General features: G+C 44.0%; 1 non-coding gene across 1 annotated transcript; it reads right to left on the bottom strand.

The window, feature by feature from the left end:
* Nucleotides 1-22,416: 22,416 nt before the first annotated feature.
* LOC111546706 lies at nt 22,417-22,524 on the bottom strand. The gene has a single exon (XR_002732881.1). It is a non-coding gene; the product is annotated as a U6 spliceosomal RNA (small nuclear RNA).
* Between the last annotated feature and the right edge of the window lie 316 nt (nt 22,525-22,840).

Genomic DNA, 22,840 nt, shown 5'->3' with positions numbered 1-22,840 from the left:
GGAAAATATGCTGAATCTTTCTTGTTTTAAGGAAATGAAGTTTAAACAATAATTACATTTCATATTCAGCAGATGGGTGAAAAATTATAATACCACCTCGTGTTGGGAGGATAGGGAGGAATGGGGACTCATACACTACTAGTTGGAATGTAAATTGCATCTTTATAGAGAAATTGGTCGCTATCTATCAACCTTGAAGAGGCAGGTTTGTTGGGAGACCTCTTAGGTTTATATCTGAGAGACTCTCAAATAAGGAGGCTGATACAAGGAGACTGTTTACTGCAACAATGTTTATAATAGAAAATTTTAGCCAGGCGCCTGTGATCCCAGCACTTTAGGAATATGAGGCCGGTGGATCACCTGAGATCAGGAGTTCGAGACCAGCCTGGCCACTAAAAATAAAATATTACTAAAAATACTACTAAAAATACAAAATTAGCTGGGCGCATGCCTGTAATCCCAGCTACTCAGGAGGCAAGGCTGGAGAATCGCTTGAACCCAGGAGGCGTAGGCTACAGTGAGCTGAGATTTTAACACTGCACTCCAGCCAGGGTGACAAGAGCAAAACTCTGCCTCAAAAAAAAAAAAAAAAAAAAAAAGATAAAATAAAATGCTGGAAACAACCTAAGTGTCCTTCAGTAAAGAAGGGTAACTGTAGCTTATTCATACAAAGGAATGCTATTCAACAGTTCAAATGCATGAATTACAGCTACATGGATCCAAAGGATCAATGCTGGACCGTGTTTCCCATAAGAAAAAACTGCAAACTGATTTAAGAGTTGTACCATTTGTGTTAGTTTTACACTCCTAAAATAACACTATAGGCCAGGTGCAATGGCTCACGCCTGTAATCCCAGCAGTTTGGGAGGCCGAGGCGTGTGGATTGCTTGAGGCCAGGAGTTTAAGACCAGCCTGGGCAATGTGGCAAAACCCCTCCTCTACTAAAAATACAAAAATTAGCCGGGTGTGGTGGTGGGTGCCTGTGGTTCCAGCTACTCCAGAGGCTGAGGTGGAAGGATCCCTTGAGCCCAGGAGTTAGAGGCTGCAGTGAGTCCGGATCGTGCCTCTGCACTCCAGCCTGGGCGGAGGAGTGAGACTGTCTCCAAAAGAAGGAAAAAAAGCCAGTTCTGCTCACTTTTGTCCTCTCTGCTGCCTAGCTTGCAAACATGATGGCTGAGGAGGATCCAGGCCGTCCTAAATTACGAGGTGACCTTGATGACAGGTCACACTCTGAGGATGGAGAGGCAGAAACAGCATCGTAAGGACTCCAGCGTGGCTTTTATGTGAAGCCGCCATACTGGCTCCTGAAAGGGCCCCCTATGTCGGAGCTGTTATATGAGAATAAACTCTAGTATTCAAGCCACTCTCATGAGGTTTCTGTTATTCCTAGGGGAATGCAACTCCTAACTGACACAGCTTCCGCATTGTGGAGTCTGACCTAAGCAGATCTGTACTGTGATTTTAGTGATTCAGTTTTACCTTTGGTCCCATTATTTTGAATGTCGGTTGGGGTATGTTTATTCACAAGACTGCAGATTGCAGACTCCACCACCACCCGTGAAGTAATAGAGCATGCATTTGAGATTTTATCTATAGTTTTTTTTTAATTTTTAAATTTTTTTTGTAGAGATAGGATCTTGCTGTGTTGGCCAGGCTGGTCTTGAATTCCTGGCCTCAAGTGATCTTTCTGCCTCAGTCTCCCAAAGTACTGGGATTACAAGTGTGAGCCACCACACCCAACCTATCTGTAGTTTTTTGAAAAATATTAAGTAAAGGGTTGACAACACCGAGTACAATCCCTTCTGTAGATAAAATATACTCAAATGTTAATATCATATCTCCTTAAAATACATTGAAAACGCATACATTTATTTTGTAGCTACTATTATAAGGTGGGAAAGTTTATATATTTTTTGTAGCTGGCACCAGAATACTTTTGAGAGGAAAAAAGAAGAACCTGTTTCTGTTGGGAAATCTATCGGTGTGCTTGGGGTGGAAGCGGCTTGCCTACAGCCTGAGCATTGGGTGCCCCCAGGGTTGAAGAAATTGAACACTCCCTTGCATTAGAGAGTAGAGAATTTCGTAACTCCAGGGCTCCCTTTTGTGGGAGGTGGAAGTGTTAGATGGGATTTACTGTGTGATAAAGGCTTCCCTGGAAACCTACTTGCTCACAGCTCACAAAGTGTGAATGTGAGTCTGCGTGCATGTGCACGCCAATTCTGATGGCAGGAACTTATGGTCAAATAGTGGCGGTAGGAGCAGTGGCAGAAACAGGAGGCCTACCTGCAGCCAGTGTCTTGATGACATTTTGGGGTTTCTCCTGACATCCTCAGAGATGAATGACTCTAGGACATAGCCGGAAGTCCATGATTACTGTGGCTGCCAAGCCCATGGATCCAGGTGCTGGAGAGGGGGAAGTATTACAGACCAATTTCATTTTTAAATATGAGAGCCAAAATTCTGAATAAAATATTCATAAAGATGATATAAAAGTACATTTAAATAGCAATATAGATCAACTAAGTGAGATTCACCTCAGGAACACAAAAACTCAAAAAAAAATTTTAATGCAAAAATGTTAAGAAATCTGTGAATATAACTCATATTCATTTGTTAAGAAAGAAAAATACGATTATCTCCATAGATGCCAAAAACTGGAACCACTTTCTCCAGCTTTCCTCCCAACCCGGAGAGAGCAAACAAAATGGCAAGTGGAACGCCGCGATTTCTGTTCTTGCGCAAAATTCATCCTTGGATTCCTATGTCTCTGTGTGGCCCACCTCTTTCTTGTTGGGTATATTAGGGTGATTCTTAAGGAATTCCCCACCGCCACTCACTTCCGTTCCTCTTATTTATTTATTTATTTATTTATTTATTTATTTATTTATTTATTTATTTTGAGACAAGGTCTTGCTCTGTTGCCCACGCTGGAGTACAGTGGCGTGATCTCGACTCACTGCAACCTCCGCCTCCCAGGTTCAAACAATGCTCCTACCTCAGCCTCCTGAGTAGCTGGGACTACAGCCGCGTGCCACCATACCCAGCTAATTTTTGTGTATTTTTAGTAGAGATGGTGTTTCACCATGTTGGTCAGGCTGGTCTCGAGCTCCTGACCTCAAGTGATCTGCCTGCCTCGGCCTCCCAAAGTGCTGGGATTATAGGCATGAGCCACCTCGCCCTGCCTTTTTATTAAATATTTTTAAAGGGGCCACACAAATCTTCTCTGTATCATTCCAATTTTAGTATACGTGCTGCTGAGGCGAGCACGACATCTGTTCCCCTTATACTGCTGCTAGGAGTGGGGATGGGATGAGTCAGGAGCACCTAGAACCTGCTTGGTCAAGAGGATAGTGGGACTCTCCCACATCACTCTTACTCTTGATGGGAATTTTTTAAGATTATGATATAAGTAAGACCAATCCCTCCATGCCCTATCCACAAGTACCTTTTGTAATTGCCACTGCATTATTTTGCTGCTTTTAAACCACCTCTTTATTTTGTTGTGAATTTTGGGGAGGTATCTCATTGGAGTCTCTCCCTATTTTACCACCGAGGTCTAGAATATGCACTAATTTTAAAAGAGAAATTGGCAACTTTTGTGGGAGGGGGAGGGATCCTTGACAGTCACATATGGATTGATTAAGACCCTATTCTGCTTTTCCCATGGAATGGGAACCTCTGGAGCCTGTGGTTCTACTATGAGCCTGGCTATCAGGCAATCACAAGCTCCCATTTGAGGTAAGAAGACACCATGCCAGGCACAGTGGCTCACACCTGTAGTTCCAGAGCTTTGGGAGGCCGAAGTGGGAGGATCACTTGAGGCCAGGAGTTTGAGACTTGCCTGGGCAACAAAGCAAGACACTATCTCTATTTAAAAAATTAGCCAGGCAGGCCGGGCACAGTGGCTCACTCCTGTAATCCCAGCACTTTGGGAGACCGGGTTGCGCAGATCACCTGAGGTGGGGAGTTCAAGACCAGCCTGACCAACATGGAGAAACTCCATCTCTACTAAAAATACAAAATTAGCCAGGCGTGGTGGCACATGCTTGTAATGGTGGAGGCTGAGACAGGAGAATCGCTTGAATGCAGGAGGCGGAGGTCACAGTGAGCCGAGATCTCACCATTGCACTCCAGCCTGGGCAACAAGAGCGAAACTCTATCTCAAATAAATAAATAAATAAATAAATAAATAAATAAATAAATAAGCTAAGCATTGTGGCATGCACCTGTGGTCCCAGCTATTCGGGAGGCTGAGTCAGGAGGATCACTTGAGGCCAGAAGTTCAAGGTCACAGTGAGCTATGATTGCACCACTGTACTCCAGTCTGGGCAACAGAGTGAGACCCTCTCTCTTTAAAAAAAAGAAAAATTCAGAAATCAGATACTTTATAGGGAAGTCAGGACAGGAACTGAAGATAGCCTTCTTATCTGTCTTTGGAACTTGCCACAAAATGTTGCAGTAATGACAGCCCCTGAGGCAGAGAAGCAAAAGAGATTTAAGAAGGAATTTCTGGTGCCACACATTCAGAACATTAAATGGATTTAGAATTGTCACCAACTGGTTCTGGTGGCAGGATGCCCAAACACATTCAGATGGGAACCAGCAGTAATGAGTATTGTCAGGAATCATCTGTTAGATTTCTAAACACACACGAACAGGACAGAGGAAGGACCTCTATATAGGAGTGAAACCAGAGAGACTTGTGCCTGAAGCCTGTGCTACTCAATCAGAAACTCTAGGAAACATGTATTTTTACAAAGCTCTACAGACAATTCTGTTACCCAGTGCTGTGGTTTAATGTGTCTGGCAAATGCCAGGTGTTGGAACTGAATCCTCAATGTGGCAGTCTTGAGGGGCAGGGCCTTTAAGAGGTGACTGGCTCATGAGGGCTCTGCTCTCATGAATGGATTAGCCCATGAACCCATTCATGGGTTCATGGGCTAATGGATTAATGGTTATTGTGGGAGTGGCACTGGTGGCTTTATAAGAGGAAGAGAGCCTTGAGCTAGCACACGCAGCCCCTTCCACCGGGCGACACCCTCACAACTCCACAGTCCCCACCCGCAAGAAGGCTCCTACCAGGTGCTGACCCTTGACCTTGGACTTCTCAGCCTCCACTGTAAGAAGTAAACCCCTTTCCTTTAGAAATTTCCCAGTTGCAGGTATTCTGTTATAAGTAACAGAAAATGGACTAAGATACCCTGACAGGGCTGAGAACTGCTTCAGTAAAGGCTCTTCTTTTCCTCACCCACTGTGACCAGGGACTCAGGCCTGCACAGTGCTGCAGCATACTACAGTCTCACATAATACGGGCCAGGTGCAGTGGCTTACGCCTGTAATTTCAGCACTTTGGGAGGCCGACATGGTAGAATCCCATCTCTACTAAAAATACAAAAATTAGCTGGGCTTGGTGATGGGCGCCTGTAATTCCAGCTACTTGGGAGGCTGAGGCAGGAGAATCCCTTGAACCCGGGAGGCGGAGGTTGCAGTAAGCCGAGATGGCGCCATTGCACTCTAGCCTGGGCAACAGAGTGAGACCCCATCTCAAAAACAAAGAAACAAAAAACATAATCATCGGCCACGCACAGTGGCTCACACCAGTAATCCCAACACTTTGGGAGGCTGAAGCAGGTCAATCCTTTGAGGCCAGGAGTTCAAGACCAGTCTGGGCAAGACACACACCACTGCACTCTGGCCTGTGTGACGGAGTGAGACTCTGTCTCTTAAAAAGAAAAATAAAAACCAAAAATTGACATAATAATGATATTTATGACTGATAACAAATACTGAGACACATAAGAATTTTAGGAATCTCATACAATTTTGGAGCACATATTGATAATACATTTATATAAATATAACTCAAAGAAGGTTAAATGCCATTTCTCAGTTAACAGTGCTTCCCATATAATTATGTACATAGTAAATAAGCCTAACACATCTCTCATGGACTCCCAGGGGTCCTTTTTGGAACCTCTAAAAGTTAGTTCGAGGTTAAAAGGACAATTTTAGAATTTAAAATTTGATTTGGGATGTTTATCCAATACGAAAGGTTTAAAACGCCTGATCAAAATAGGAGTACAGGTCACTGCAAAGTAATATTCATTTAGCTAAAGTGATAATTCAGATTTCAAAAAGCAAAAACCTTTACTCTTTGATAGAGAGACACTCAGTTTTTCAAATGATCAAAAGACCTAATAAAATAGCATAAGACCAACAGAATCTGTCTCTCCTTCTCCCCTTTTTTACAGTTGATCTCAAAGGTAAACAAAACGTTTTGCTTTTATTAATACTACACGAAAATCTCATTCAAAAGAGAAAACCAACTTCTACTTTTGCATTAGTGTTTTGTTTTGTTTTGCTATGTATCAGGGGCAGCACCCAGGACAGAGGCCAGAGCTGTAAAGACAATACCCAGAGTTTTGCTCTGTTGCCCAGGCTGGAGAGTAGCGGCGCGATCTCAGCTCACTGCAACCTTCACCTCCCGGGTTCAAGCGATTCTCCTGCCTCAGCCTCTTAAGTAGCTGGGATTACAGAGGTGCACCACCATGCCCAGCAAATGTTTGTAGTTTTAGTAGATACGGGGTTTTTCCATGTTGCCCAGGCTGGTCTCAAACTCTTGGACTCAAGTGATCTCCCCGCCTTGGCCTCCCAAAGTGCTGGAATTACAGACGTGAGCTACCATTAGTGTTGCTGCATTAGTGTATTATTAATAGTTAGGCCAATTTCAACAAAGCCTTATAAATAGATGCATCCAATTTCAATCAACTTTGACCACACAAAGTAAGATTTCTGTTTACCATTTTTTTTTTTTTTTTGAGACGAAGTCTCGCTCTGTCACCCAGGCTGGAGTGCTGTGGCCGGATCTCAGCTCACTGCAAGCTCCACCTCCCGGGTTCATGCCATTCTGCTGCCTCAGCCTCCCGGGTAGCTGGGACTACAGGCGCCCGCCACCTCACCCGGCTCGTTTTTTGTAGTTTTTTCAGTAGAGACGGGGTTTCACCGTGTTAGCCAGGATGGTCTCGATCTCCTGACCTCGTGATCCGCCCGTCTCGGCCTCCCAAAGTGCTGGGATTACAGGCTTGAGCCACCGCGCCCGGCCTTCTGTTTACCTTTTATAACCTCTTCCAAGTTTTCTCATTCTTTCCCCCCAACTTTCTATATCTATTCATCTAAACTAGACAAAATTACTTTTCCTGTAGCAAAAACCACATTCTCATGCCTTTCCTATCGCCCTCCTCACCAAAAACACATACTTTTCTTATACACTCTGTATACAGAAGTGTTTCTCTCAGTTCTAGCTTTAGTTGTATATTAACTATAATTTTAACTCTTAGTAGCCCTATTTTTCAGTGAAAAACCTAGGGAGGAAGTCATTTTAATTGCTATGTATCAGGGGCAGCACCCAGGACAGAGGCCAGAGCTGTAAAGACAATACCCAGAGGACCCAACCCTTCCCGGAATGGCCAGGAAACCCTGCCGGGCCAGGGAAGATGGGCCTAGGCACTGCAGACACACGTGGGTCCCAGGCCTCACCACGGCCACTGTGTAGACTCCAGAATCAAATGGCTCCAAACCTAAGTCATAAAGTCACAGACAAATCAAGCAAGTTTCAAAAATATCTCCTAGCACTTTGGGAGGCTGAGGCAGGAGGATCTCTTGAGCCCAGGAGTTCAAGATCATCCCAGGCAACATAAGGAGATGCCATCCCTTCAAAACGTAAAAAAAAAATTTAGGCAGGTATGGAAGCATGCACCTGTAGTCCCAGCTACTTGGGAGGCTGAAGTGAGAGGATAACTTGAGCCTGGAAGGCCAAGGCTATAGTGTTCCAGCCTGGGCAACAGAGCAGGACTATGTTTCAAAAACAACAACAACAACAAGAAAAATTACAGAAGCTGTTAACAGGTTTACAACCTTAAAACATCATGGAGACAGTATAAACCTGTCTAAACTCAGGCAAAATGTCTAAATTAAATTCAGACGATGTTTTTATTTTATTGTATCAACAATATTAAAACTGGCTTTATTTATCAAAGGTTATTAAAGTTGCATGAATTTGAAAATAATTTGGGCTCATTTACTTAATTTATAAATGCTAATTTATTTATAAGTAAATTTGGCACCATGTAGACAATATACAAGCAAACATGTGTATATAAAAATACATGCAGATGGCTGGGCATGGTGGCTCACGCCTGTAATCCCAGCACTTTGGGATGCCAAGGCTGGTGGATCCCCTGAGGTCAGGAGTTCAAGACCACCCTGATCAACATGGAGAAACCCCATCTCTACTAAAAATACAAAATTAGTTGGGTGTGGTGGTGGGTGCCTGTAATCCCAACTACTCAGGAGACTGAGGCAGGAGAATTGCTTGAACCTGGAAGGCAGAGCTTGCAGTGAGCCGAGATAGCGCCACTGCACTCCAGCCTGGGCGACAGAGTGAGACTCCGTCTCAAACAAAAAAAAAAAAAGAAAAAAAAAATGCAGAAGTAAATAAAGGCCTTACAGCTTTGATTTCAAAATTATAGCCATGAGACTGGTAAAAACTCACTAGTTTAAAAGGACAGGTAGATTAAACTGTGTCTCTGTAAATGGAACAGGTTAAAGTTTATCTGTGTCACATAGCTGAAGCCCTTACTGAGATAATAATAAGAGATAATAATCTCTTATTATCAGATTTCAACCAGGAAAAACAGCCAATATTTTTGGGTTTTGAACCTTTTAACAAAAAGGAAGTAGCTCCCTAATTGGGAATCAAACCCAGTCCACAGTGGTGAAAGCACAGAATTTTGACTCCTAGGCCACAAGGTGGAGTGGCTGCCACTACAAATTCTGCAGGGAATCCAAAGCAGGCAGTTTGAGTGTACAAAGGATTTTAATTTTGTTTTCTGCCAGATTTTTGTTCTGAAATTTTTGTTAGGAAAATGTCTAAGGCTAGCCATGATACTATTAGTGCCTTTCTTTTAATTTGATCTTTCCCTAAACACAAATAAGGCATTTGTTTGGAATGAAAGGTCTCTAACATAGTTTTAGTTTAGGGGGCCTTTGTAATTTAAAGAATCAATCTTTTGGCCACTGATGATTAGAATTTCCTGAGATGTGGCCAGGCACGGTGGCACAAGCCTGTAATCCTAGCACTTTGGGAGGCTGAGGTGGGTGGATCACCTGAGGTCAGGAGTTCAAGACCAGCCTCCCAACATGGTGAAACCCTGTCTCTACTAAAAATACAAAAATTAGCCAGGTATGGTCATGCGTCTCTGTAATCCCAGTTACTTGGGAGGCTGAGACAGGAGAATTGCTTGAACCCAGGAGGCAGAGGTTGCAGGGGACCGAGATCGAGCCACTGCACTCTAGCCTGGGTGCCAGAGCGAGACTCTGTCTCAAAAAAAAAGAATTTCCTGAGATGTACTTACACAAATAGCAACTCAATCTAATAAACCTCTTCATGGAATGCCCAGGAGGTAATTTTCCAGGTTTCAATTAAGTTTTTACCAATAAACAAGAGGTGCTTCTTGGAGAGGGCATAGAACAGGCAGCCTCAACGATCCCCATCCTCACAAATTCACCCCCAGGAATAGACTAAGGCAGCAAAAGGTTCTTGTTGCCACAGATGATAAAGGATGGTTTTTACATACAGTGCCTCTAGTATCCCAGAAATTTGTGGGGGCCTGCCAGTCACACACCTATTAAGCTGTGACACCAGGCAGGCCCTCCTGGGACTGGACTTTCCCAGGACTAACCAGGCAGCAAGGTTGAGACAACAAAAGCACCTTATAAATAGGACTCATTGGCCAGGCACAGTGGTGCATGCCTGTAATTCCAGCTACTCAGGAGGCTGATGCAAGAGAATCACTTGAACCCGGGAGGCAGAGTTTGCAGTGGGTCAAGATCACGCCACTGCATTCCAGCCTGGGTGACAGAGCGAGACTCTATCTTAAAACAAACAAACAAACAAAAAAACTGCAGGGCCAGCTGGCACAGTGTGCTTCTGGGGGTTCTAGGTCCATGTTCTACCCTATGGCACCCCTCTTTATGACAGATCCATAACAAAGTAGAATGGAAAAGACTCTGAGAGAAAAAGGATCAGACGATATGAATATTCATGCCTAAAAGTACACCAGAATCGCTACTTAACCCAAGACTAGTCACACAAATCCTTTTCTCCAGTTAATCAAGATTTTAGGAAAGGGGAAAGAGACAAACAGTGATTTCTGCTGTCTGCTTGATTGGATTTCACGGAGAGAGGCCGGGAGGCTGGCTGGTAGGAATTTCTTACCCTTCTGATGCTTTGACAGGTCCTGGGTTCCCTCGACTGTGGCTTCCAGAAAAGTAGAGTAGCTTTAGTATCCTGTCTGTGACGCCAACACTATAGGGGCCAAGGGAAACTTCACGAAGATTTGCTGAACATCAACAGACAAAGGCAGATTATTAAGAGACAAAGCATGCAGATCTATTAACACGCACAGGGGAAAATCACGGAGCGATTACCCCAGCTTCCCAGTAGAGCACAGAAGCTTTTCTGCCTTTTTTTTCTTTTTTGAGACGGAGTCTCTCTCCGTTGCCCAGGCTAGAGTGCAGTGGCGCCATCTTGGCTCACTACAACCTCTACCTCCCAGGTTCAAGTGATTCTCGTGCCTCAGCCTCCAGAGTAGCTGGGATTACCCCACCACCACACCCTACTAATTTTTTGTATTTTTATTAGATATGGGATTTGGCCATGTTGGCCAGGCTGGTCTTGAACTCCTGACCTTAAGTGATCCACCCATCTGGGCCTCCCAAAGTGTTGGGATTACAGGCGTGAGCCACTGGGCCCAGACTTTTCTACCATTTTGAGATTACAGAAAGAATGGGGCCTCAGAGCATGGCCTCAGAAAGGTTATGGTGGTAAGTCAGGTGATGGTGGCAAAATAGATTATGGATGGGAGAGAAGAGGATGCCTGGCTAGCAAAGGTGGTCCTGTTATGCAGCTGAAACCTCACGGGTAGCAGCCCTCAGAGAGAAGAGGTGGGAAATATTCCTTTCAGATCTTGAGAGATGTCAGACTCTCAGTTCATCTTTCCTAGATCTGGACCAGGGAGGACCTCAGAGAGCCCGGCTGCAGGCATGCAGGTTTGCTTTACAGATGCAAAGTTCCACGCAGACGACAACTTTGCAGGGCTGCTTGGTTCTCTGAAGAAGTATCTCAAAATATGTCAGCAAAGGATATTTTGAGGTGAAATATTTTGGTTTCCTTCAGTATCTCAGGATTTTTGGAGCTTAAAATCAAGTTATCTGACCAGACCTATGATCTGATTTCTTTTGAGATCTTAGAAGAAAACTTAGAATGAAAAAACAAGAACAGGCTATGGGAATGTGGGAAAATGAGAGGCTGGAGTTGGATGTTTTGATCCTCAGAATCCTCATTCAACAAATGAGGAGTAAAATACTGTATATATAGTGTATGTCTCTATATACAGATATATAGAGATACACAGAGTTGCCAGATTAGTGTATTTGGGACATTCTTAGGTTAAAAAATTATTTTTTTAATCTGAAATTTAAATATTACTGGGTGTCCTGTATTTTTATTTGGTAAACCTGGCAGCCTTAGTAATTTTAAGCAAAAATTAAATATAATTTTTGCTAAAAAAATAGACTCTATTAATAAATTTCAATCATTTCCCCCAAAACCTTCCTAGGAGAAATTATTCTGTTTTAAAAGAGGGCGAAGGTGTTAAGTCGCGCTGACTAAAATTTACTAACTGACCTCTAGAGGGAGCCAAATTGATAAAGAAACCGAAATGACATCCTAAATCCAGTGAATTTCTCTTTATTTTATTTTTTTAATTTTTTTTTATTTTTTGAGATGGAGTCTCGCTCTGTTGTGCAGTGGCGCAATCTTGGCTCACTGCAACCTCCACCTCCCAGGTTCAAGCGATTTTTCTGCCTCAGCTTCCTGAGTAGCTAGGATTACAGGCTTGTGCTACTACCCCTGGCTAATTTTTTCTGTTTTTAGTAGTGACTTTTAACATTTTTAGTAGACACAGGGTTTCGCCATGTTGGCCAGGCTGGTCTTGAACTCCTGACCTCAAGTGATCCGCCTGCTTCGACCTCCCAAAGCGCTGGGATTACAGGTTTGAGCCACCGTGCTCAGTCTGGATTTGCCTTAAATCATGACCCCAAAATGAGCCCTATATGAGATGTAATCACTTCTCTAAAAGAAATGTTTCTTACTTCCTTAAAACAACATAACACATTTAATGCTTTTTAAAAAGTAACAAGGCGTGCTCTTCAAGGAAAGAATCCTTTGCGTTAAACCTTAAACCTTTCCATGTGCTGGGAAAGCCAGATGGGGGTAGGAGTGGAGCGTCGGGTGCAGGCTCACAGGAGCCACCTGAATAATGAATTCTGACACTGATTATGTAATGCATTGAACTTAAAATTATAAACACGAATGTAATTCCAAAGGTGGTTACTGAGTCTTTGAGAAAAACACCAGGCAAGTTGTAGGAAATCTCCAAAATCTGTCCTCTTGATCCATCAGACATCTCCCCACGGGACATCCTCCCCACCCAGCATTCTTTGGCTGGAGGAGAAAACTTCTCTTCTCAGACGTGGAAGGGAAAGGCGCTTCCTGTTTTCCTTTCTGCTTCCATGAACTCCCTTGCACTCTGGTTTGAAGTAAATTGCTGTTTTCCTTTAAATTTTTTTCAAAGGATCATCCATTGCTTAAAAATAATGCCATTAGGCTGGGCATGGTGGCTCACGCCTGCAATCCCAGCACTTTGGGAGGCCGAGGTGGGCAGATCATGAGGTCAGGAGATCGAGACCATCTTGGTCAAGATGGTGAAACCCCATCTCTACTAAAAATACCAAAATTAGCTGGGTGTGGTGGCACGTGCCTGTAATCCCAGCTACTTGGGAGGCTGAGGCAGGAGAATCGCTTGAACCAGGGAGGTGGAGGTTGCAGTGGGCCGAGATTGCGCCACTGCACTCTAGCCTGGCGACAGACTGAGACTCTGTCTCAAACAACAACAAAAAAATAAGGCCATTATAACAATCTATGACCCAGCCAAGTTTGTCTCAAAACATAAAGAGGGAGAGGCCAGGTACAGTGGATCACACCTGTAATCCCAGCACTTTGGGAGGCAGAGGTGGGCGGATCACTTGAGGCCAGGAGTTTGAGACCAGCCTGGTCAACATGATGAAACCCTGTCTCTAGTAAAAATACAAAAATTATCTGGGCGTGGTGGTGTGCACCTTTAATCTCAGCTACTCAGGAGGCTGAGGCAGGAGAATTGCTTGAACCTGGGGGGCGGAGGTTGCAGTGAGCCGAGACCATGCCACTGTACTTCAGCCTGGGCAACAGAGTGAGAGTCTGTCTCAAAAAAAAAAAAAAAAAAGCATTTGGGGCCTAGTGTGGTGGTTCATACGTGTAGTCCCAGCATTTTGGGAGGCCAAGGCAGGAGGCAAGAGGCCACAAGTTCAACATCAGGCTGTGCAATATGTCTACAAAAAGTTAACACATTAGCTGGGCATGGTGTTTCATGCTGGTAGTCCCAGCTACTCAGGAGGCTGAGGCAGGAGGATCACTGGAGCCCAAGATTTGGGGGCTGCAGTGAACTATGATTGCACTGCTGCACCCCAGCCTGGGTGATAGAGACCCTATTTCACTTAAAAAAAAAAATTAATTAATTATTTAATTCAAATAAAGAGGGAACACTTGGAATTTAGAAAACCCTATCTCTTCAAAAGCCTGTTTTGCAAAATCAAACATTTACTCTTTCTCTTTGCCTTTTTTTTCCTTTTTTTTTTTTTTAAACGGAGTCTCACTCTGTCTCCCAGGCTGGAGTGCAGTGGCCCGATTTTGTGCCTTAGCCTCCTGAGCTGGGACTACAGGTGTGCGCCACCACGCCAGGCTAATTTTTTGTGTTTAGTAGAGATGGAGTTTTACCATGTTGACCAGGCTGATCTTGAACTCCCGACCTCAGGTGATCCACCTGCCTTGGCCTCCCAAAGTGTTGGGATTACAGGCATGAGCCACTGCGCCTGGCCTTGCCTTCTTGACACAAAAATTATAATCCTGCCTGAAGCAGATGCATGATGCCAACAGAATAGGGAAAGGTCATATATGTGTTGGGGGATCCAAGCACATTATATATTTAATATCCCAATAATATCCCTTACAATGTTATTTAGTGTCATAGCCAATCTGGCTTCATCAAGTACCTTTTTTTTTTTTTTTTTTAAAGAGAGATGGGGTCTTGATGTGTTGTCCAGGCTGTAGTGCAGTGGCTATTCACAGATGTGATCATAGCACACTGCAGATTCTAACTCCTGGGCTGAAAGTGATCCTCCCATCTGAGCCTCCCCAGTAGCTGGGACTATATGCACAAGACCACACTCTGCTAATTTCTTTTCTTTTTTTTTTCTTTTTGAGACAGGGTCTTGCTTTGTCACCCAGGCTGGGCTGCATTGGCTATTCACAGGCATGATCATAGCACATTGCAGCCCCAACCTACCAGGCTCAAGTGATCCACCCATCTCAGTCTCCTGAGTAGCTGGGACTACAGGCACATGCCAGCACACTTGGTTTTTTTTTTGTTTTGTAGAGACGAGGTCCCACTTTGTTGCTCTGGCTGGTTTTGAACTCCTGGGCTGAAGCAGTCTTCCCACCTCAGCCTCCCAAACTGCTAGGATTACAGGTATAAGCCACCACACCCAGTTCCTGCTAATTAAAAAAATTTTTTTTTTTTTAGAAACGGGGCTTGGCTATGTTGCCCAGGCTGGTCTCAACCTCCTGGCCTCAAGCAACTCTCCTGCCTCAGCCTCCCAAGTAGCTGGTACCACAAGTGCATGCCACCATGCCTGGCCTCAAGTACTTTCTTATGTCTGATGTTTAGCCAGTAGTTATTAAAATCCAAGCAAAGAAAAATAAACCTCTTGGCACTCACATGCTTGATTAGGATATATGCCATGTCCCTATTATTTGGAGGTCATCCTTTGGGGCCACTCTAACTCTCCATAAACATCAGAAAAAAAACACAATGGAAAATTTTTCTCAGTGCCTGAAGTAACTTTAGTAGAAGATGACTTAGCTGGCAGTCTAACTGATAAACAAATTGTTCTAAAATAACTTTCTGTGTGATCATCTGCTGTTAAAAATTAGGTCATTGCAGGCTGGGAGACATGGCTCACGCCTGTAATCCCAGCACTTTGTGAGGTGGATCACTTGAGGCCAGGAGTTTGAGACCAGCCTGGCCAACAGAGGAAACCCCTTCTCTACTAAAAATACAAAAATTGACTGGGCGCGGTGGCTCACTCCTGTAATCCCAGCACTTTGGGAGGCTGAGGCGGATGGATCACAAGGTCAAGAGATAGAGACCATCCTGGCTAACACGGTGAAACCCTGTCCCTACTAAAAATTCAAAAAAAATTAGCCTGGCATGGTGGTGGGCACCTGTAGTCCCAGCTACTTGGGAGGCTGAGGCAGAAAAATGGTATGAACCTGGGAAGTGGAACTTACAGTGAGCCGAGATCGTGCCACTGCACACCAGCCTGGGCGAGGGAGAACGAGGCTCCGTCTCAAAATTAAAAACAACAACAACAAAAAAATTACCTGGGCATGATGATACGTGCCTGTAATCCCAGCTACTCAGGAGGCTGAGACATGAGAATCACTTGAACCTGGGAGGCAGAGGCTGCAGTGAGCCGAGATTGTGTCACCGCACCCCAGCCTGGGTTACAGAGCCAGACTCTGTCTCAAAACAAACAACAACAAAACCACATCCAAAAGAGATTAGAGATAGATCAATTTTTAAAATTTATATGTTATTGTTTAGAGACAGTCTTGCTCTGTCACCCAGGCTGGAGTGCAGTGACATGATCATAGCTTACTGCAGCCTCCAACTCCTGGGCTCAAGCAACCTTCCTGCCTTAGCCTCTCAAAGCACTGGGATTACAGCTGTGAGCCACCATGCCTGGCCTGATTTAAAACATTGTAATCATTATGCTGTTTTAGAATTAAGATATTTAAACTTCAGATATATTCGTCATTGAAATGGGTCAAGTTGCAGATTTTCTGGGTAATACATTTATTTTATGAAAACCAATAACCTGAAATGATGCACTTGATTGGGTGGACAGCAAAGCTATGTCTGCTATCATATACTAAATACTAGGACACAAGTTCTATGAAAGCCAAAACTTTGTTTTGTTCAGCCCCTCATCCCTGCTGCCAAGAACAGAGTCTTGGCACAAAAGAAATGTTTTTTGAATGAATTAATGTATGCTAACTCCTTTTTCAAACTTTATGTTTAATTGTGGCAATATACACATAGCATAAAATTTAACATCTTACAATTTAATGTCTCTTTTTGTTGTTTTTTCCTTTGTTTGTTTGTTTTTTGAGACAAGGTCTCACCCTGTCATTCAAGCTGGAGTGCAGTTGGGCAATCTCAGCTCACCACAGCCTCCACTTCCCAAGTCCAAGTGATCTTCCCACCTCAGCCCCCTAAGTAGCTGGGATTACAGGCACATGCCACCACGCCCGGATAATTTTTGTTTTTTTAGTAGAGACAGGGTTTTGCCATGTTGGCCAGGCTGGTCTTGAACTCCTGAGATCAAGCAATCCACCTGCCTTGACCTCCCAAAGTGCTGGGATTACAGTTGTGAGCTGCCGTGCCCAGCCAACATCTTAACCATTTTTAAGTGTACAGTTTAGTTTATCTTGCAATACTGAATCTCTATACCCATTAAACAACAATGCCCCACTTTTCCTCCCTTCAGTCCTTGGAAACCACCTTCTACTTTCTATCTCTGTGAAGACAAGAGAACTCAAGGTACCTCATATCAGCGTAATTACACAGTATGTGTCCTTTTGTGACTGGCTTATTTCACTTAGCATAGTGTCCTCAAGGGTCATCTATGTGGCATGTCAGAATTTCCTTCCTTTTCAAGGCTGAGTAATATTCCACTGCATGGATATACCACCTTTTCTTTATCCATTTGGCCATTGATGGACACGTGGGCTGTGTCCATCTTTTGGCTATTGTGAATCATGTTGGTATGAAAATGGATGTTCAAATATTGAAGACCTTCCTTTCAATTTTTCAGGGTGGGGGGGTTTATATCCAGGAGTGACATTGCTGAATCATGTGGTAATTCCATTTTTAACTTTTTGAAGACCCGCCATACTGTTTTCCATAATGGCTGCACCATTTTGCATTTTCCCCCACCGTCCACGAGCATGTTTCTAACTCCTAAGTTTGGTGATCTGGTTTCCAGGTATGGTGCCAAGGAGCAGCAGTACATTAGGAGGTGTTTAGCAAGTAAAACAACAGGACAAAGTATCATCTGGCAATTTACTACTGACAGACAAGAATTCCAAGAAGCAGAATTAGTACTAGATTATTACAATATTCAATCACGAGGCTTTCAGTGGTGTTTTGGAAATGCCATGAAAAAAGTTATGTTGATTTTTCATTGTACAGGAGGCAGGCATCTATCTATTTCAGAAAGACATCCATTGATTCTCAATTATGTCAGTATTGTCATACCTAATTTTGTTGTTTAAAAAACCAAGACTTCCATCAAATATGGTGAAATTTTCAGCCAGGCACAGTGGCTCACGCTTGTAATCCCAGCACTTTGGAAGGGTGAGGCAGGTGGATCATGAGGTCAGGCGTTCAATACTGGCCTGGCCAACATAGTGACACCCCGTCTTTACTAAAAAAAAATACAAAAAGTTAGCCAGGCATGGTGGCGGGTGCCTGTAATCCCAGCTACTTAGGAGGCTGAGGCAGGAGAATGGCTTGAACCTCGGAGGTGGAAGTTGCAGTGAGCCGAGATCACGCCACTGCACTCCAGCCCGGGTGACAGCACGAGGCTCCGTCTCAAAAAAAAAAAAAAAAAAAGTGAAATTTTCAAAGGACTGGTGGTCATTTTCATTTATCCAGAAATGTCAGTTAGAGGGGATGTATCCCCTCCCTATGATGCCCCATTAGTGGGATGTTACTGCTTCCATATACAATAATGAATTATATGGATACCCTCTTGTATTAGTTCATTTTTGAACTGAAAGTGAGAGCCAGAGGAGCACGAGCCAGAGAGGGGAGTTGCCACGCACTTTAAAACAACCCGATCTTGCGAGAACTAGCACCAAAGGGCTGGTGGTAAGCCATTCTGCCCCATGATCCAATCGCCTCTACCGGCCCCACCGCCAACACTGGTGATTACAGTTTGACATGAAATCTGGGCGGGGACACAGATCCAAACCATTTCACCTCCCAAATATAAAATGTGATAGTATAAGGACAAATACTAAGCTAAAATGATATTTTTAGTTCATGGTGTTTGTGGCATTGTGAAATGTTTATTGATTAAGAAAAGAGGGAATCTGGCCAGGCACAGTGGCTCACGCCTGTAATCCTAGCACTTTGGGAGGCCGAGGTGGGTGGATCACCTGAGGTCAAGAGTTCGAGACCAGCCTGGCTAACATGGTGAAATCCCGTCTATACTAAAAATACAAAAATTAGCTGGGCATGGTAGCACACGCCTGTAATCTCAGCTACTCGGGAGGCTGAGGCAGGAGAATCTCTTGAACTCAGGAGGCGGAGGTTGCTGTAAGCTGAGAATGCACCACTGCACTCCAACCTGGGTGACAGAGCCATCTAAAAAAGAAAAAAAGAAAAAAAAAAGAAAAAAGGAATCTATTTAGCCAGAAAAAACCTTGGGAAGTAAGTTGATCTTTAGACATGTGTGAAATAAGATACTTGAGGTTGAGGATAAAAATCAGGATTTTCAGGGTATTCTAGGTTTCCTGAACCTGTGTCCTTTTTCCTTTCAACTCATCTTTTGTCAATTTACAGGCCAAACCACTGAAGAATGACAAGTCTCACCTCTAATTATCATGGGGGTTAGAGCGGGGAGGAGATGGTGCTCTGTGCCCAGAGTACTAGGAACTCGAAGGAAGTTAGGGAAGACCCAGGCCCTGAGGAGGGCCATGACCTAGTGATGACACACAAGGGGCATTATTACAGTGCACACGGGGTGCCCCTGGGAGGGATGGGTTGGTGGGAGTCAGGAGAGATGTGAGCCTCATACCGGGAAGACCACACTGAGGCCACCGGGTTGAGAGCTACCTGGCTGGGGGGCTTGTCCAGGGACAGCACGGGCAGAGGCATGGAGGTGAGCTCTGTGCAACAGGAGCCAGGCCTGAGAACGCTCGGGGATGAGGGGAACTGGGGAGTCAGGAGTCATGTTTGTGAAAAGCTTGCTCGGTGGGTGCACTAGCAGAGACTGCAGCCAGGAGACTTGGGAGGTCAGGGAACAGGGCACGATCTAGAGAAGGTGTGGAAATTGAGAATAGGGCCGCGCACAGTGGCTCATGCATGTAATCCCAGCACGTTAGGAGACTGAGGTGAGAGGATCACTGGAGCCCAGCAGTTCAAGACCAACATAGTGAGACCCTGTGTCTACAAAAAATTTAAAAATTAGCCAGGCACGGTGGTGCACACCTGTAGTCCCAGCTACTTGGGGAGGCTGAGGTGGGAGGATCACTTGAGCCCAGGAGTTTGAGGCTGCAGTGAGCTAGGATCGCACCACTGCACTCCAGCCTGGGTGACAGAGTGAGACCTTGTCTCAAAATAAATAAATAAATGAAAAGAAAAGAAAAATAAAGAAAGAAAGTGAGAATAAACAAGTGGTGAATAATATGAATGGCAGGGCCATCAGAAGGGGTGTAGGAACTGTCACAAACAGCAAGGCTGTTATTTCACCATCACTTTATGTGCCACACTCTGGATTCCTTGGAAAAGCAAGGGGCTTGCTCTTCTAGGCTCACAGCCAGGAAATCGGGCAGTGAACCCAAGTCTCCTCCAGTCACATTGACATCAAGAGCTGAACTAGGACTAGAAGTCACCGCCCCAGAGCTTTTTGCTACCAGGTAAGCCTTGACCCTGTCATTTCCCAGTGCTAAAAAATATTTCCCTTCCTAGAAAAACCTTTTGTTTCTAATAAATGCTTTGTGTTTTAACAGGCAATGGGTTGTGGGGACTGGCAGTGGAGGAGCATACCCATTGAAAATCAGACTAGAGACCAGGCACGGTGGCTCACGCCTGTAATCCTAGCACTTTGGGAGGCCAAGGTGGGCGGATCACCTGAGGTCAGGAGTTCAAGACCAGCCTGGCTAACATGGCAAAACCCCATCTCTACCAAAAATACAAAAAAATTAGCCAGGCATGGTGGTGCATGCCTGTAATCCCAGCTACTTGGGAGGCTGAGGCAGGAGAATTGTTTGAACCTGGGAGGTGGAGGTTGCAGTGAGCTGAGATCATCATTCCATTGCACTCCAGCCTGGGCAACAAGAGTGAAACTCCCTCTCAAAAAAAAAAAGAAAAGAAAAGTAAAGAAAATCAGACTAGGGCTGGGTGCAGTGTGGCTCAAACCTGTAATCCCAGCACTCCAGGAGGCCAAGGCCAGAGGATCACTTAAGCCCAGGAGGCTGATGCTGCAGTGAGCCGTGATCATGCCACCACCCTCCAGCCTGAGCAACACAGTGAGACGTTGTCTCTAAAAAAGGAAAAGAAAATCAAACTAACACTTTGGTTTCCTCAGCAATGTTTGCTTAGGAAGTGGCCTGAATTTTACACTTTTTAAAAGTCTTTTTTAGTGACACTAGGTTTGTTTTGTTTGGTTCAGTGATACAGTCTCACTCTGTTGCCCAGACTAGAGTGCAGTGGCATGATCTAGGCTCACTGCAACCTCCACCTCCCAGGCTCAAGCGATTCTCCCACTACCTCAGCCCCAACAGGCACATGCCACCACTCCTGGCTAATCTTTTTTAAAATTTTAGTAAAGATAAGGGGGGCAGGTCTTACCATGTTGCCCAGGCTGTCCTCAAACTCCTGAACTCAAGCGATCTACCTATCTCCGCCTCCCAGACTGCTGAGGTTATAGGTGTGAAGCACTGCTCCCTGCCAACACTAGGTTTTTGATGTCTTATATTGAGACTAATATTGAGTTGTAGGGGTTTTATATTAATATTAACCACTAAGCATGGGCTAGACTAATTATTTTGGCCTAACATGATGGTATTCATCTATTTTGCAAGCAACGAAGCAAGGGCTTTTTTGTGTATGTATGAAACTTCAGTGGAGATTTCAGAAAATCACTAAATGTAAGACTGTGTCGATTGTTTATGTTGTTTAAGACTTTAAAAAAATAACTAGAATGATAGAGAATGAGTCTTGGTCACATTTTATTCTTCAACTGCAAGTTGACTTATTTGGTATTTGAAACTTTAAACCTGAAAGCAAGAAAATTGCTTCTAGTTAGTTACAAACAAAATAGCCCAAGGCACTGCTATATTCTAGAATGTTCTGCAGAAAGTGTGGTTTAGGATTTATAACGATGAAGAGAATAGCAAGATAGAATGGCTGACCTCTTCCTGCCTCACCTTGTACAGTAGGGAGTCCTTGCAGACAAAACAAGCTTGCAGCTTTGAAAAAGATCTGGGATCTAAAGTGAAGGACAGGCCGGGCGCGGTGGCTCACACCTGTAATCCCAGCACTTTAGGAGGCTGAGGGAGGCAGACTGCTTGAGGTCAGGAGTTCTAGACCAGCCTGGCCAACATGGTGAAACCTCGTCTCTACTAAAAATACAAAAATTAGCTGGGTATGGTGGCGGGCGCCTGTAATCCCAGCTACCCGGGAGGCTGAGGCAGGAGAATCGCTTGAACCCAGAGGGCAGATGTTGCAGTGAGTCAAGATCACACCACTGCACTTGAGCCTGGATAATAGAACGAGACTCCATCTCAATAAATAAATAAATAAATAAATAAGTAAGTAAATAAATAAATAAATAATAAAGTGAAGAACAGAATGAAGCCATGAAAATCAGGAGTCATGAGAGCATTTTTCTCAAAATATTGTGGTCCATGTATCCTCACAGTCAGAATCTTCTGAGATGTTTATTATAAATACATATCCCTGGGTCTCATTCTAGAACTGCCCGGTGAAAATCTTTGGAAGAGAAGTTTGAGAACCTGTTCAGCTCTCCAGGTAATTCTGTGCATGTTCAGGGTGAGGACTGCTGCATCTGAAGAGGTAAGCCCAGAATGCTGTCAAGGTCAATTCTGCCTAGGAGAGCCTCTTCCGGACACGCTGCCATTTCCATGACCACTTGATGAGAAGTACTGCGCTTAGCTTTTTCACACTTCTCAAAGTAACAGATTTATGTGTATTCATAAGGTTCCTTTTCAGTAAGTGAAAATACATCTGGGAAGATTTGGGGCTTTCATTCATATTCACATCTAACACCTGATTGAGACAATTGCTCTGATCTTGGGAGGATGTTCAACTTCAGGCAATGTTTTCTCAAAATCAAGTATTGATTGATGGATGGATTTTTGAGGTGAACATCAGCTCAAGATTTTATTAAAATATGGAACTCTTCATGAATTTACATGTCATCCTTGCCCAGGGGCCATGCTAATCTTCGCTGTATCGTTCCCATTCAAATTTGAATATTTAACTGGACGGTTATAAAGAAAAATAAATGTCCACCTTAGAATTGTGACTTAAGACTATTTTTTGGCCAGGTACAGTAGCTCACACCTGAAATCCCAGCACTTTGGGAGGTGGAGGCAGGAAGGTGGCTTTAGTTGGGGAGTTTGAGAGCAGCCCTGGCAATATAGTGAAACCATGTCTTGACAAAAATAAATAAAGGCTATTTTTAATATAATGTTACATACATACGAGCAAACATAATATTAAATTCCTTTGTGTTATTGGTGTCTGAATCCAATACAAGATGTACAAATGAAATACAAACAAAACTATAAAACTAATAAAAATTAAAA

The sequence above is a fragment of the Piliocolobus tephrosceles genome, chromosome 9 (genome assembly GCF_002776525.5).
Source record: "Piliocolobus tephrosceles isolate RC106 chromosome 9, ASM277652v3, whole genome shotgun sequence".
In the NCBI taxonomy this organism is placed as follows: domain Eukaryota; kingdom Metazoa; phylum Chordata; class Mammalia; order Primates; family Cercopithecidae; genus Piliocolobus; species Piliocolobus tephrosceles.
The sequence above is the reverse complement of the archived record's forward strand: the minus strand, read 5'-3'. Positions and strand labels throughout refer to the sequence as shown.